Below are 6,018 nucleotides of genomic sequence, written 5' to 3' on the forward strand. Positions count from 1 at the left end.
AGACTTAAGACCAGAAGTGAATTGACTTCTAGAACTGAGCTTTGAGACGCCTCTAAGTGCCCTGCAGAGAGATGAGAAATGTGTGCTTGTTTCAATAGTTGTTGGTAGCCATCCAGCTGAAAGCTCAAGATCTCATGGCCCTTTCCAGAAAGAGAAATGAGGAGCCCTGTGTTCCACGCGATACAGCTTTGTTTCTAACTCATCCTGACCTCAAAATTTCCTTCAAAGACAATCCTCTCTGCCTAAGGAGGTGGGGCTTGACCTTGAGTTAACTGAAGCACAGAGATGTAATCCCTTCTACAGGAGGCCACAGCCTGATTCTGCCAAATACAGCATTAATTCCGAGAGGGAAGTTGCCACTGGCTCATAATCTTCAGCTCTTCACCATGAGCTGTCAGTTTCATATAGCTTCTAGGTCAGGCATTGGGTGTTTTCCGCTTACAAGCTGAATTGTTTCCATGAGATACAAAGGAGCTCAGATGTGGACCTCCATCTACTGGAGACACCATTGTGGTCCGGGGGGACTGTTCAGCATTTTAATGCCCTTTAGAGAGAGATGTGAACCCTTGCTTCTTTTGACAGTCGCTGGTAGTCATCCAGAGGGAAACTAAAGTTCCCATTGCTTTTTTTCCAGAAAGAGTAATGGGAAGCCCTTGTGTTCCAGCCAACAATTGCTCTTCTCAATAAAACAAAAAGGCTCTAATGTTGGCAGCTCTCAGCGTTGTGGCTGAAGATATAAAGGCAGCTCTGTCTTTGTCCATGGTAAATACACAGCAACTTTTAACTCGTTACTAGAATAATTGTACTGAGATGCCTCCATAGAGAGCATGCCCCATACTGGCTTTAACTTGGTTTTAAACCTTGATTATTATTTTTCTCTTGTCTTGACTAAGTCAATCCCCAAGACACAAATACACATATTTAGCAATAGCAATTAAAATAAAGCAACTAGAGAGATGAATTTTTAAAAGGGGTGTGGCAGAGGTGCTGTATGCTGACTCAGTGGCAATACTGTCTGCATTTCCTGGTTCTAATGGCAAGGAACAGGCATGGACTCCAGTGGCGAGTTGAAGAAGAACAAGCTATTTTCAGACCTGCCACTATGATCTTCCTAGAGATCCCCATCTTTCTCCCCTCCTGATGGAGACTATGTGCTTCACCTGGCCCACATTCAAAATGGAAATGAGTCACCTCATCCGTATCAGGCATATCATCAAGAAAACAAAATCCAGCCTTTATCATGAAAAGCTATTGAAATTTCTGGGTATTATAATTTAAATAATATTTTCATTTTTTGAGAATTAATATGATGCATTTTATCATATGCGTGCCCTACTATTCTCCATAATTTATCCCAGATCATTTTTTCCCCTCAGCTTTAAGTTCCTTGTTTTGTTTGTTCTTAAATAGCCCACCAAGTCCAGTTCATGCTGTCCCTGTCCTCACAGGTGTGAGACTGTCCTCTGGAGTATGGTTGATTTTTCAGGGGCTATACCCTTAGAGAAAACTGAGTCTTCCTTCCCTGGCTCCTCAGATCTGGGTAGAGGCTCATGAGTGCCTCTCCCCTCCATGCTACAATGTAGACTGGGTTGATCTTGTGCAGGCCTTGTGTAGGCAAGCACAACTGCTGTGAGGTTGTGGGTGCTACAGTTGTGTCAACTAGAAGACACTATGTTGCTCCAGTCTTTCATGACCTCTGGCTCTTCCTATCTCTCCTCCCCTCTTCTAAGATGGTACCTGAGCCTTAGGGTAGGAGATGATATAGATGTTCTGCTTGTGGATGGGCTTTCCACTGTCATGTACAGTGAGCAGTTTGCTAATCACTGTCCACTGCATGAACAAACTCCTCTGATGATGTCTGAGAGTTTCTCTAATGTTTGAATATAGAAACATAAATTTAGAGGCCAGTGTGATACAATGTCTATTTAGCAGAATAACAGTAGTGCTTTCTTCCCTAGGGCTTGTGAGCTCCACAACTACGGATCCTTAGCCAGATTTGTAGTATCAGGCATGTATTTACTCCTGTGGAGTAGGGACTAAATCAAAACTAGAAAACAATTGATCACCTATACTACATTTGTGTCACTATCACATGCAAGGGCATATCTTGCCAAACCATTTATGATTGCTCATGGGGTTCATAGCTAAGTAAAAGTGTTGATGACTCTTTTCCCTAGTAATCTACATAGCACCTTCTGGTATTATAAAAGGTATCTAGCAGGAAGGATGCTTCCTTGTCAATAACAACTTGATTTCTCCATGTTCTGTTATCAAACAGCAACACAGTGGTTTTATTTCAGTGGTTTTATTGTTACAGTCAAACTAGATAACAGGCAAATCAAATGGTTGCTGTTGGGGCTAATTATGCTGCTCAGCCCACCCTTTCCATTCTTCTCCTCTCTTGCTCATCCTTTCTCTTCCTCAGACTACTTCCATTTGCCTGTGTGGCTCCTGGGGGTATGACATTGAGGAGAATCAGAGATTAAGAAGCAATTAGGTGTTTTGGAAGAAGCTACTAGCGAAACGTCTCCTCTTACTGGCCTTCTGGTTTATGCACAAATACACAGAGCCATATTTGATCTCTGTCTTCATTAACAATGGAAACATTTTATAGGCCCACTTCCACGCAAGGCATTTTATCAGATTCCTAACATATCTGATCTCATTGGCTTTTTATAGCAATTGTGTATGGACTAAATATTGTCTCATTTGACAGAAGTAAAGATTAGAGTTCAGAGAACTGATGTAAAGAGTCTGAGGTCATGAATAAAAGCAGGGAAACCCAAGTGTCCCTTTGTCCAGACCCACTTTTCTTTCTTCGTTTGCCTTGGAAACAAGCACCTTGCATGGTGGTAAAGAACAGGTTGCAGTTTTTTATGTCCAGAGCAGTCTGTGGTTCAAGTTCTTTCCTGGCCTTTATTACTATGAAGAAATGAGCCCCTTATTCTTTCTGGTCTTATACATAAGAAGTAGAAATGAGAATTTAAAAAATCTTGATCAAATGTGCTTATAAGCAATAACCCTCAGAAGCATCCACATCAAGAAAGAGGCATTTTTCTTACTTTGAAAAGTACTCTGTAGCGATTTCTTCCACCCACAACTACTTAATTATACAATTATTTAGTTAATGGGTAATATCATTAGCTCATATATTAGCTTAATATCAATAGAATATTTTTCATGTGCCTACTTTCTAATTCTTCTTACTCTTTGATTTTCTACCTCTCTGCCTAGTCAGAAACTTAAAAAAAATTAGGACCTATTTTAAAAATGCTGTTCCTTCGCTATACATAGAACCAGTCAAATCTTTGAAAATTTTTGCCTAAAAAAATCAAGTAACATGCACACTGATTTATAAAAATTCAAATAGCATAAAAAAGAGAAAAAGAGATGAAGAAGGTCATTCCCATCCCCCAAGCCTGAGTCTGACCAATGTGGTGACTGCTTTTGTTTATTGGTGCTTTTAATTTTCTTTGTAGCTACTTGTATTGTGCTAGAAAAATGCTTTTTCCTCTTTTTGGTCACTTATCAGCCTCGGGTGGTGTTCTCTGCTCTCTGCTAAGAAAGATGAAGGGCTTTGTATCGTTGCAACTACTATTTCTCACATGCCCTCCTTTTGACCATTGCTGGGAAGAGAACAGGGATGGGTGTCCGCCCTCCACACATGAATGGTTCTTGGCTCACTCCTGTTCTTCAGTTGTTAGCACAGGCCTTGGCGTCTCTTGAAACTTCTATCAGTCAAGAGTCTCATTGGGAAACAAGAATTTATGCCAGGTATTCAGTGGAGGGAATGTAATTAGGGCAGTTAATTATAAGGGCTTTGGAAATGCTGACAGAGCAAAGAGGACAATGAAGCAATATGAGCTTAGAAGCAGAGGAGAGGGAGGACACTGTGTAGTTCCAGCCATTTACAGCTTTGACTCCAGGAGCTAGAGGCTGGCACTCCACAACAGGCCCTCCCTGAGGAAGCCAGTACCCCAGTGGGAGCTTAAATCCTGGTACATGTAGCTAGTGTTGGAGGCATTGCCCTGGAGAGAAAAAGAACCAGGGGCTGGCTTCTTCCTTCCTCCCATTGGCCAGCCTCTTGCCAGTGCCTTCTATTGGCTTCCAGAAGCCACTTTGGCAAGTAGTCTGGAAAATGTAAGTGGTCAGGGTCAATACTGAAAGACAGAACAGAATGGGGGTTGTGAACAGGGAGAGAATGTGATATAAATCCCGGGATGAATGGCAGTGTTTTGGGGGTAAACCTTATTTCCCTTGAAGGACATGCCATATTTCTAATCTTCTGCGACTCTCAATAGGACCTTATTTGCTAACAGAGCCATTGAAGATGTAATAAGTTAGGATAAGGCTGTATTAGAGGATAACTGGAGTCTATAAAAAGCAGATTTGTATCCCAATACAATCCTACATACTTGCTGTCTGAAATCCTTCCAAGTGTTTGGCCCATTGCCCTCAGCCCTGTCATGGACTTTTTCTCTTTTATGTTATTTAAGTGGCATTCCAAGGCAGAGCAAGTCAACAAAATCCATAATCTGCCATCCTTATGCTGCATCCTGCATCCATGCATTGCGTTCAGCATCCCTGCCTTCTCCTGCCCAGCAATGACTAAGTACCACAAATATAAAACAAAGGAAATAATTCTATTTCCTTCCCCTGGCATGTAACTTTTAACTTCCTCTTCATCGATTGACCTAACTTGTCAAGCTAACTGAAACACTTAGGCTTAGCTATAAAGACATCTATCTGTCCTACAATGAATGATGTCTGGATTATTTTTCTTAAGTGTTTATTCTTGAGTACCTTCCTTTAATGTCCTAGCTCTGGTGAAACAGAGACAGGACCACTGGTGTAGCTTTGTGAATAGCCTGGGCTACATAGTGAACTCCAGACCAGCCCTAGCTATAAAGCTAGATCCTGTCTTAGAAAAATAAAGCATAAACAAAACTCAGCAGTTATATTATGAATTAAACATACTACATTGCCTCTGCTTATAGGAGCAATGCTATTTAGCGTTTTTTTATGTTGGCTCTCCAACTCCCTCACAGTTTAGTTCTAAGTGTTTCTAGAATGTCTAAGACTGCTTAAACAGCAACAGCAAACTTAGAGTAATAGCAGGAAAATATGGTACAAATTGCTGGGATGTGACCCACTAGCACTGAGAAAAATTAGTAATAAAATGACTGGTTATTTGGTTTTCAGACCACCCAGGTTTAAAGTAGCCATGGAACCACAAAACTTTGCTAAAAGCTATCTTCTTATCATGGGCAAAAGACCAGCTATTTAGCTATTACTTGGATAATCTTGTGTGATTGGGAAAACAAAACAAAAGCAGCTTTCTGAAGTATAATCTCCCCTCCAAGTGACTAATCCCAAGGATTCGGAGAAGTCGTTATTTTGAATGGCATTCTTACATGGGCGTTGGTGATCAAGTACATGGTTTTGAAGACCTAAAAGCAAAAAAAAGGAGAAGAGTCATCAAGATGCATGCGTCTATCTATTTTAAATAGCTTTTTCTTTCTGGGTCAACAGCAGTAAATTGCTTTCTTTTAAAACCCATTTTACCAATGTTCGTTCTGACATCTTCCAATCACACCTGCTCCTTCAGAATTCCTCAGCCAGGCCTTTTATATCGTGACCTGAGATGGCACAGTGTGTATTTGCCTATTTCCTGGCTGGCTCGTGCAGCTTGTATTGGTTTTGTGGGATAATCATGCTCATTTCTAACATTTAAACTGGCAGCATTTGCTTGATTTTTATTTGAAGTTGTAATTTTTACAATACTTGCATAGTTTTGCAGCAATGGCAATAATTGCCTGGCTTCTGCTGTGCCTGTACCTTAAAGCTCATAATACATTGCAAATGAGAACTCTTAGCAAACTTGGCCTCAGGAAACCCTTAAACAGAGAACTGGTTCCATCTGCTGATACCACTTCCGGGCTCCCAGAGTGAACAGAAGCTCGGCTTCCTGTGTGTGTGTTCTTACAGCTGCTTCTGCTTCCGCTTTCCGGTTCTAGC

Source organism: Mastomys coucha, unplaced genomic scaffold (assembly GCF_008632895.1).
Source record: "Mastomys coucha isolate ucsf_1 unplaced genomic scaffold, UCSF_Mcou_1 pScaffold2, whole genome shotgun sequence".
NCBI lineage: Eukaryota > Metazoa > Chordata > Mammalia > Rodentia > Muridae > Mastomys > Mastomys coucha.